This window comes from Chaetura pelagica, unplaced genomic scaffold, assembly GCF_000747805.2.
Source record: "Chaetura pelagica isolate M959 unplaced genomic scaffold, ChaPel_1.0 scaffold127, whole genome shotgun sequence".
In the NCBI taxonomy this organism is placed as follows: domain Eukaryota; kingdom Metazoa; phylum Chordata; class Aves; order Apodiformes; family Apodidae; genus Chaetura; species Chaetura pelagica.
Window position 1 is genome coordinate 370,098 of NW_009953923.1, and position 11,648 is coordinate 381,745.

An 11,648-nucleotide genomic window follows, 5' to 3' on the forward strand; every position below is an offset into this window, starting at 1 on the left:
AGCTGATCTTGAATTGGCATTTATGGCCTAAATGGTGAAAATATATCCTTTGGAGGTGTCCCATGACCTGCAAACCTTCCTCATACCTCTTTGAACAAACTTAAGCAGGTTCAGTCAGGTTTGCTTCCCCAGTGCCTTTGTGCACACCTCATCCTTCCTTACCTGATAAACATATATCCTTCCCAATCCTGGGTAGGCTGCAGCCATGTGCTTTGACACAATGCTAATGGCTTGTAATCAAGCTAGTGGCAGTGGAGAATGGTGTCTACAACCAAGAGTGTCAAAGGCAGCGGAAGGTGAGGTGTTTTGGTTTTTTATATATATATATTTATAAAAAATATAAATATATAATATATAATAAATATAATAATATTATATAAATATACATAAAGTCTCTTTTGCATTGTTTCCTTCAAAACCCTGCATACCTGTGAATGGGCATGGTGGATTTCAACCAAGTAACTAAATAAGGACATTTTTTAAAAGTTAAACTCTCTTCACTGGTAATTTTTAGTTTCCCATGCTGTCCAGTTCTCTAAAGTTAAATGGTTTCTTTCAAGAATAGAGTTAATTCTCATTGTCTTAGCTTTGTATTGCATGGACTGGCAGGTAGAAGTCATGCCCAACTGGTTTTGGTTTATTTTGTTGGTTTGGGTTTTTTTGTTGTTGTTGTTGTTGTTTTCTTTTGTAAATGTGTATCATCACTCTTTGTCTTGTCATCTATGATCAAAAGGTATATATTAGAGCAAAGTGCCCTAATACACTACAATTACATACAGTAGCCCATTAAAAATAGTAGAAAAAGAGAGTAATTAATGCTTCATTTCTTGCATATGCAGTACTGCAGTTTTGGACATGTCTTTAGGAACTATTTCACACATGCATAATATTCAGTAATCCTGTTGTAGCTTCGAAAACATGAAATGAGATTTAAAGTCTTCTTAGAAAGACACATACTCTACTCTGAGGCAATCTCATTTACTTAAAATTTCATTTTACCATTCCCACAGAGAAAGAGAGAAAGAATGCACTCTATAACAAATACTGTTTCATATAAGCTGACAGCTGTAGAACTAAATCTGCCCTAAATTCTAAACTGCATTTTCTTTTGCTTGGTACACCTAAAACTGAAAAACATGAGGCTAAACTACTCTCCCATGATTAATCTGGTATATAACGTATAAAGAAAATAGCAGAATAGCTCCTAACAAACATATTACAACAAATTATTTATGAATTTTCTTTGGAGCAAATGAGTATGTGCTGTTTTTCTCAGCAGAAAATCCTGGACTCCAAGTTTTGACAAAGCTGATAAGAAGTAATTGTTTGAGACAATAAATCCTCCTACAGAGGACATTGCATTTCCCACATCTTCACTTTTTATCAGGAGAACACTAAAGCTGCCTGGAGGCTCTTCAAACAGATGAAGTATAGGCCTAAATAGATGTGCTTAATGTTGTCTAAATCATAGCAAAGTACTGAGAGGGCTGGAAATCTCACCACCTCTAGCTGCTCACATAAATGCATAAGATCCAGCTACAACCTGAGTAATTTCCTCAGTCTTTTCCGGGCTGTTGTACTGTTATGAAGTGCGTAAGTATTAAGCTTTAATCCAGCCTAGTCAACTGCAAAGAGAATGAAAATGTTTCATAAGACACCTGAAGGTGAGCAAGGTGAGAAGGAGAAATAGACTTGCCTATGGCACAGGGGGCACTTGATTTATCCTAGTTGGCCCAGGAGGAGGTGTCCTGAGACCTTGCAAAACACGTTTTTTGATCCACCACAAGTGGAGAAGCAACTTCTGGATTCCTGCTGAGTCCTGCCCTCACTGTGAAGCTATTCTTCTGAGCATCTTTTATCTGCCATTTAGGGACATTAACAAATGCCTCTGTCTCCCAGAAAAATAACACTAGAAATAATGAAGCCTGGCTTCCTAGGGGTTTGTGTTTCTTGACTGATTATAAGCACTGGTCGAAGCTGTTTCCAATCACAAGAGTGACTCCTATAACATTTCTTCTTGTGGATTTGTAGGTCTTTTAAATGTGTGTAGTCACCATATTATCTTTCATTTTTCAGGACTCTTCTGTGAGGTCTTTGGTTGCCTTTTTTCATGCAACATAAGGAAAACAGAGCCCTCTGTCCTCCTGGTATATTTGTTTGAAATCATCACTAAAAAAAATTCTGGAGGAACACACATAAAAATGCATACACTCACATATCCCTGCATGATCAGATAAATCTCACTTCCTGCAGAAATCAGGTTAAAGTAATGAACACCCTAAAAAATTCTGGATGTACACACACCCACATGCACATCTGTACCTCCAGAAGAGAAGGAAACAAGTGAGAAACAGCTCTTCAGTTGGGACCCTATGTTGCTGTGGCCTGTTGAAAGACACACAGGACGATGCAGGGCATGTTATTTGGGATCCTTCCACTGATAAGCAGTAGGATACAGTGAGACTGGAATTATCTGGCATTACACCAGCAACCAATAAAACCCAGACTTTTAGAGTGCTAAAATTGTAAGAGTTCAGGCCATGGATTTATAATGAGCTCTAGGAGTGCATGACAGGCCTGACCATCTTCCCATTTATAGTAATGTAATTGTTGATTATCAGTTAGGTTGCTTTTGGACCAAGTTGCTACAAGTGGGAAGAAATTGAAGCCCTGTTGCTTCATAACACCTGTGATAAAATAAAAGGTGAGATGGCTGCTGTGGTGTGGTGACAATGTTCTTGGCTGCCTTAGGCTCTTAGAAATCTGAAGAGAGGGAGAGTATGAGGAAAGATTTAAGAAAAAGGAGCACAAATATGAAGTTTTCTTGCCAAAATAAATATACTGTGGATTTGCAACATATCTGCAATGGGGGCAGCAGGTTTTAAAGAAAGTTCATTCATCTGTGATTGCTTGCAAAAGCCTATACACTAAAATATTTTTAAAGACACATTATCAGTTATCCACTGATTTAACAAGGGATAACTTTATCAGCTCCCTTACTCACTTAATATGAAGCACATGAGATGTACTTATTTGCTCCTCTTGGTTTCCTTTCTTTCTTTTACATGGACTTGAACATTTTTCTCTCCTACTTGACTGCAGTGAACTGACACCTGCAGAGACATACCTGCTTGCAGGATAAAATGAACATTGGTATTTTCAGAAATAAAGAAATTATGTTCCTCATGGAAAATTTTTATCGGGCAATCTTTTAAAAACTAATTCTTTCTCAAGATGGAAGAAATTCCCCTTCTTACTTCAATTATTTCAGGACTCTTTAAGCAACAACATAAGCTGCAGGCTTTGAAAATTAACTGCTGAGAAGCCTGAATTTAAAAATGTCCATTTAAAAGAAAAAAACCACAACAGATATCAGACTAGTAAAAAAACTGCTAAGGGCAGGGTCCTATACTGAGGAATGGAAATACCTAGTTTCCTAAATTTTTTTGTCCAAAGCTCCCTTTTTGTTCAGCTCAGGTTTTGCAGATACCTGAGCTGCTGCTGGTAATTCCCTCACCTGGGAAGCAAGGTAGATGTGTGCCTCAATGGGTCATTACCTTGGCTCCTAGCCCAGGTGTTGGTAGGAATGAATCCTCTCTGCCAAGGTATTTTCTGTGATCTATTGCTCCTGGAGCATAGCGTTGCCACTGAATTGCTCATTGTGCAGCACAGGGCAGCCAGCCTTATCCCCTGCTGCAGCCCACTGCAACAGGGGCATGGAGAACCTTACACAAGATCTCTAAGAAATCTCTGCCGCCTGAGCCCTCTCACACGGAGGCTGCTGCCTTCAGAGAGAGGTCACCCTGGTTTCTGCCTGCTCCTGGGTCTCAGTCAAGGCTACTGGGTATCTGTTGTTCCTGTCACTCTGAAATATGTGAGGTCAAGGCAGAATTTACTCACTTCAGGACCATGCAATAAGCAGGAAAGATGCACGTCTGGCCCTTTCTATGCAAGTGGAGTGAAGAAAAAGGGACATGATAATGGAGCAGAGACAAATGAAAAGCTGATGTGTTCCTAAACTTCCTTACTTCCTAAACTTAGCTTAAAAGGAAATAAGAGGGTGCCAGGAGGTAAAACACAGGAGTTGTGCTGCCTTTGTAATTGCCTAATTGGACAAAATCATTCCTTCCTGCAGGGTGACCATCTCTTGCAGCTCCAGCAAAGAAATGCAATACAAAATGAGGAACTGGGTTTTCTGACTAAACCCACTGTCTTTATTGCATTACTATTTTATGCTATTACAATTATTGCATAATTACCTAGTTGTTGTGAGTACTCATGTCTTTTTACATATTTCCTTCTCTCACAGTCCCCGTAGCATGAAACCACCCCAGAGAAATCCTTGGTCAAACATTCCTGTGCTCTAATGATGCCAGACAGTGATTTGTTCCTTGGCAGTCAACCTTTCCATTAAATTTCTTAGCACTTAAGGCTTGTTTATGTAGAGGCCTACAGAAACTTGCTCATGTAGTTGGTATCACTAATACCTTGGTGACAGTAAAATACTTCAATCCCAGTCCTCAGGTGCTGTAACTTGTCTGGCATGGATGGCTGAGCTACTTCCACCATTGATCAAGCAGTTTGTAGCAGATTATTATAATTAAACACTTTTGAAGTGCCAAGTTATGTGAAGCTCTGGTACAGTCCAGATTGTAGAATTCAAACAAAATGTATTAATGTTCTAATTTTTATGGGATATCATGTTATTTATGGATATAGTTTTCCTGCAGTTTCAAATTTGTCCTGGTGATACTGCCCCACTTAGGAAAACCACAAGGAGGGAAATAATCCAGAGTTGAAACTTTCCTTAGTCCAGATTTAATCTTAACCTCATGTTTCCCTAAGCAAGTCATGGGATCTGCATCTCCCCGTGGAGGTTTAGACCTAAGCTGGTCACTGAACCAGGGTTATCTGCAGCACTTTGCCAGCCCAAGACACAAAGCAGCTCAGCCAAGCGTGCGAAGAGCATGCAAAGGCTACCTGAGCCCGGTAGCCTGACTCTGTTCCTCCAGCTCACCACCACAACTAAAGTTAGAGCATTGTCCTGCAATCCCACCAAGAGAGGGTCACCTTCAACAGTTTAGTAAAGTAAAAAAACCCCATCTTGAAGCCACCTTTGCAATTTTGTCTCCAGGACTGTAGTTACTATGAGGTTGGGAGGCAACTTTGTCAGGCCTCTAATTAGTGCTTTTGCTGGCAGCTCTTCCCGCTTCTCCTCCATTTCCAAGAAGCACTGATCTAACCACCACTTGCCCAATCTGCCACCCACTGCCTGCTGCAGCCCTGCAGGAGCATCCTGCCCAAACCATGGGAGTGGACAGGAGAGAGCTGTTGTTGGCAGCCCAGAAAATGCTCCACAAGGAGATTTGAGAGTGCACCCATTTCTCAAAGCCACATCTATGACATTAAGTAAGTGAATTTGCTGTCATTGCCAATGCTCTCACTAAGAGGAACACATGTTGGAGAAATTTTGAAAAAGAAGAGATCATGTGAGTGATATCAAAAGTGGAAAAAACACCCACATTTTTTGTTTAGAACATGCCATGTCAAAAAACACCCACACTTGAACTGCAGTAAACATCTGTAAATGTTACCTTCAAATATCTGTCCCTACTTCCCAAAAAACATATTTCAAAAACCAAAATCATTATATATTAACATCAAAATAGAAGAAAAATTAAGTAAAAATACCAACATCTATAAAATGTCCCACAGAAAATAAAATGTTTAAAATGTTGCAGTTTCACTCTGCTATTACTGTTAACTAAGAACAGAATGTGAGAAATGGTTAGCTCAAATGTTGAAGTTACCAAAGAAATAAGTTTTAATATAAGTAGACTGGGAAATAGGGAGGCCTTAAATTACACAGATTGCAACTATTCTCCCTGAAAGCCTCAGCTGCTGTCTGCACTTTTGAGGGACTGGGTTTGTAGGGAGAAGAAAGGGGGTTCTGAGCACAGTGCTAGGCACATTGTTGGTGTTTTTAGTTTGGACTGGGTCTGGTCTAGTCTTGTGAGCTTAATTGCCATTAGTGGTGGGATTGCTTTGTTTTACCCAAGAGCAGCCAAGATTGCATATCCCCAGCCTGCCCTGTGATGTGAAACACAGCATGGTATGTGGCAGAGGGCAGCTGAGTCAGTTTCCAAGTGAGCTTCTGCTCAGAAATAAAACACTAATGTAGGCAACACACTTTGTTAATATTTTCTCAGCACAAAGTAGACCCCTTATCTGGTTATAATTTCTGCCTGTAATTAAGAGAAGTAATTTAAAAACATGCCACCTGCCTAAAATTGTACAAATATGATAAATGCTTAATATGTTTGTATAAGAAAACTCCGATATGGAGGAAGAAAGTAACGAGGTACTTGATTTCTCAGTGACTATTGGAATATTTTGGCATGTAGTTACAGTTGTACTTATTTTAGTCTAAATCCTTGCTATTAACAAGTATAGAAACTTCAGGAAAGCCACATCTAAAAAAAATATATATAAAAATTTCATCTTCCACTAATTGCATCATTTTATAAAGCCTCAACAGTCTTGAAAAAATTGGCCTATATCTGAGTGACGGTTTGTGTTGCAGATTTAGAGAGGACATGAAATCTTCCTATATCAAAGCTGAAGAACAGTTCTGACAGCTGCACATATTTTCTGAATTAATAACATGGAGCTGGTATAAGACAATATTTAAGAAAAATCCATTTCTTTCTGCAGCATTGAAGCCCTTTGCTTATAAAATATTAAACAGGATTAAAATTGGTATGCTGCTGGAACGGGAAGAGAAAACATGAAATCCACATATGAATCCAAAAGTGAAAAGAATCATTGCTTGCAACTGTTATTAGGGACAACTTATGATTTGGGGTAAATTAAACACCCTTGGAGTTTCTGAACTGCTACTAAAATTCAAACCAGAATTTTCCTGTTTTGCAGAAGCTTTCTGCACTTCTTTAACTATAGCAAACACCTCCGGAAAATTAAATAAACTTCTTATCAGCTATGTAATCTCTCTGAATACCAGTTGACTACTATGAAGTTGTGGTTTGTCCTAACTTTACAGACACAAATCCTTCCCTATGACTCAGTGCTTACATCAGCTTAAGTGACTAATTGGTTATATAGCATCAAAACAAAATCAGGAGACTTTTTTTTTTTTTTTTTGTCTAGAAGGGAGAAAGACTGGGGTAAAATTCAATCAGGAGACTTAAAAATTTAAAGCCCTGACAGTTTAGCCATTTTGTTCCTCATTACCACTTGCAGAAGTGAGAGAAACCTGTGTCGTGTCTGTGTAAAACTCACCCGTGCGACCAATATGCTGCAGTTCCTCTAGACGAGTCCTTGCTTTCCCAGTTGGACAAGAGAGGCCTCAGAAGCTGCAGAGAGGTTCTGTTGCCTGGAGCAGAGTGCAGGAGCCTTGACAGCCTCACTGGCACTTATGTAGTGGAAGCCAGGGCAAGCTCCGGGGCCAGGGCAGGGGGTGGAGGGTGAGACAAGGGGATGTTGCAAGACTTGTCTTTGAAGGGTGAAGGAACTTCCCATCAAAATCTCAGGGAAAGTCCCAGCACTTGTATTTACAGCTGAGGTGAAGCCGTGGTTGGTTCTGTCATGCTGGTACTGGCTTGCCCCTTGGCTACTGGCCAGAGCTAAGGTTTGGCTGTGTTCTCCTCCTCTTGGAAGACTAACCTGAGAAGTACAGAAGCCAAGAATGTTACAGAAGCACAACAGCAACTATTTGCCTGGAAGGAGAGCCGGGTTGTTGCTTTTTGTCACAGCTCTCCTGTTCCATTCCAGCTGTGGGTAGGGACAGTAAGAATGTCACAATGAGATGAAAGGGATCTGGCATGGAAATGGTTGAAAGTACCTGATTCTGAGATTCTTTAGAGATTTTTTGCAGTTACGGTGACCCTGTGGAGTCAGACCCTGCAATGAATACATATTAAGAAATTACTCTTTAAGGGATAAGCCTCTGGCAGGATGCAAATATCTGGATGTTACTCATCTGTTTGGAATGGGACATAATTCAAAACAGATGCCTTGAGCATCAAGAAATCACTGGACTGGATAGGAGAAAGTGACTAAGGGAGTCCTACTAGCACTGTGATTTTATAAGTTCAGAAAATTCATTGAAGTGGATTTAAATACTATTGTAGTCTAGATCTGCAAGCAATGTCTGCTTTTTGAAGGAAAACACACTAAGAAACAAAATGCATAGAGAACATAAAACATAGAAATAATCTTTAAAAAAAGAGAAAGGACAAGAAGTTTCATTCAGAACACTCTGCCTGCACTAGGGCTGAAGAAACTATATTTTAGAGCTTAAGTTCTAGAGAAGAGATCAGACCCTCTTTGAGAGTTGGGACAAGAACAGCCTGTGTCACTTGTGCACTGTCCCAAAGAGCACAAGCCAGTGTGATGTCTGAGTGACTGGAACTGAAAAGGGTGATATTGCTTTGGAAGAGCTTGCAAGAGTTAGCAAGGTGTGCATGGCATGGGCAAAGCAAATGACCTGGCTTATAATTTCTTACAGGAGCAAAGGGCACTAAGTCAATGGAGATGTTGGTGCTTCGAAAGTGTAGTATTCATTTTCAGCTGACCCATCAACTAGCATGCTGCCAAAAATAGTGTTATTACACTTAAATTAAAGCCTACAGAGAGTGGAAAGGAAGACAGTTGACTTACACAGTTTAAAATCACCAGGCTAACTCTACAGAAGATGTATGAGAAATAAATGTACAAATTCATAATAGATGGAAAAAAGGGCAAGTGCTGCGGCCTTGAGAGCACCAGGGTGATCTAAGCATTTAAATCCTGTGTGAGAACTTGAGCAAAACAGCTGAGAAAGAATTTGAAGCTATTTCCCAGTAGATCAGTACCTCATGAATATTAAATAATGTAGGAAGGGGTTGAATTGTTGAAGAATTCTTACACTTCTGCGAGATCCTCATATTTAAGGTTATGCTTTAAGCAGCTAGATACAGTCATTGCTCTGGTATGAATGGAGGAACTGACAGAGTATTTCTTGTAGTTATAGAAAAGATGGATTAAATCCTTTGTTGGTCCATAGACAGACCTGAAGGAATGAAACAGATCTGTTATACTACTGGGGGAAGACAGAGACAAATACCTCTCTGTCCTTAGAACATCACTGGGCTCCTGGTGAGTGTTCATAATGGGAAAAAGAAAAAAAACAAACAGGTTTTTTCAACTTCCAGAAATCCTTTGTGAACTGCACTGTTTTATCAGATGTCTGTTTAGGCTGTGTTTGGCACCTGATGAAAAATGTGATAAATTTTTCATGCCTTTCAGGTTAATAAGATTTATACAGATGACATTTAGATCTGATGAAAAACACTGGCTTGGAGCAGCCATTGAAAGAGACTGTGCTTCTGGGCTGAAGCTGGACAAATAACACTGTCAATGCCATGTAACACAAATAATAACATACTTGAAGAAATGTTAGCACAAAACTCAGAAAAAAAACCCACCAGAAAATATTAATCAATTTGTGTTCTTCAACAATAATTCAGTGCTGGATTGTAAAGAGAAATATGTACCTAATGTGGCTTCTTGAGAGTGCTGTCACAATGATCTTGCATGTAATTATGGAAAAAAATTGAGAAATAGAAGGAATTAATTAGATATTTCTGATCTGAGAGTAAATGCAGGATTTTGGGGCATACGTTGACGTAGTCCTTTTAAACATCAGGGAAAAACAAATGGTCACAGCAGTTTATGAGTTAACAAAAGTTATGTATACTCAGAGGAGAAAAAATATTTAATCTTAGCCATGGAAATAAACAAACTCATACATTTTTATTCACTGAAAGCCAGTGCTATTTGAAACTGATTATAAATCACAGGGAATTACAAAACAGAGCCTAGCCAATGGTTATTTTTCATTATTTTTCAGTTATGGAGTGTGACTTCCAGCTTCAACATAACCTTGAAATTGCAATCAGGATTTCCAGAGCATTTGACAATAGAACGAAATCCAGAGAGATATTTGTACATCACTCTTATTGCAACAATAGTTACTGAGCCCAAGATGCTTCAGAAAACAATTCATATAATGAAAGCAATATTAAATTTAGCTGGAAAACCTGAGAGATGTGAACCTGACAGTAGTTCTGGCAAAGATTTTTCCAAAGCATATATGTGGATAATTTCACAATTCAAATGTATAAGGAAAAGGTTGGGGACATCTTGTACATGAGTCTCAGCTGAGAACTTGTGCTTAAAAAGAGAATAAGGTGTATCCTATGTAGTGTGGCCATGGTGAAGGCTGCAGCTAGTGAAAGAGTTTTGCAGAAAAAAAGGACAAAGCCTGAACTGTGAGAGAATATAGCTATTTGCACTTTCTCTGTGTTTGTTTCCAAACCATGATTCTCCTTTTCCTGACATAGCCTTACTATCTACTACTCTTTGCTCCTGACAAGAAGACTCCAGAGGACTATACTGTGTGTAAAATTTATTTTTGTTGACCTAGCAACCATCAAGCAAACACCAGCTTAACGAGGGAATTGTCCAGTCCAATAAAGCCATGGAAAAGGACTCAAAAGACCACGCAGAGGTACAGACACAGGTGAATTGTACCCTCGTAGACCTCACCTGGAGCCCTGGGAGCTGCTGGCACTTCAATCACTGTCTGATGCTGAGGCAGGAAACCTGGCCCCAACATGGAATGAGCCCTGGGCTATGGTGTCAGAGCAGTCCCAGGGTCCTGGCCTTCAGGCAAGGGTGGTGGTAATTGGCCTTTTAGTCCTGTCCCTGCTGTGGCCCTGCTGCAGCAACCTGCACCCTGCTGTCACCCTGGCCAGGCTTGGGGGGAGCATGTAGCTGTTTCTGGATGGTTTGCAAAGGTCCAGGGTTGGTGTTCCATCCTCCTGGACCTGGAGGAGGAAGGGCTGGGCTGCTGGTCTTGCACACACAGCTGGGTCCAAACCTTACAAGCACTATCGCCAGAGCAGGCAGTCTGACAAGTCCACCAAGGACTTTGCTGAAACTGCAGCCCTTTGCTGTCCCCTGCAGTAATCTCTCTTTGGAAGACTTCTTCAGGCTACTGGATTTCTTCCAGGACCTTCTTCAGACCTGGGATGGGAAACAACTAGGACCTCTGCAGCCAACAAGAGTCAGAAGCTCCTTGTCACCCCTCCTGCTCAGCCTTCATCTCCTTGTGCAGGTGGCAAGGCACAGCAGTTCCTCCTCTGGCTCCCCCAGTATTTTTCACAGCTTCTCCTTCTCTCCATTTTTGCCTCACCCATCCAAGGGTCCCGTAAATTACAGGACCTGCTTGCTGATATCCCCCTGGCTTTAGCTTTTCTGTACCTCTCTGCCACCAGAAAGTTGGAGCACAAGAGGGGATGCTGTGGCTGAGGGGCTTGCTGCCACTTCCAGATGACCAACAATCTCAACAGCCCCCAGCAGCCTTCTAGGAGTGGTGTGCTCCACTCTGTGTCCCTCTCCGGGGTCCTCGTGATACATTTCCGTCATTTGATCATCCCTTGCCTGTGCTCCTTTTCTTAGGAAAAAAAGAGCAAGGGTGTTAAAAAGCTGCACATTGTTTGTAAGAGGTTGTTTCCCCAGGCTCAGGGATATTGTGGAAGACAACATGACAACCTTCTGAAAAAAAAAAAAATGGAAGGGAAAGA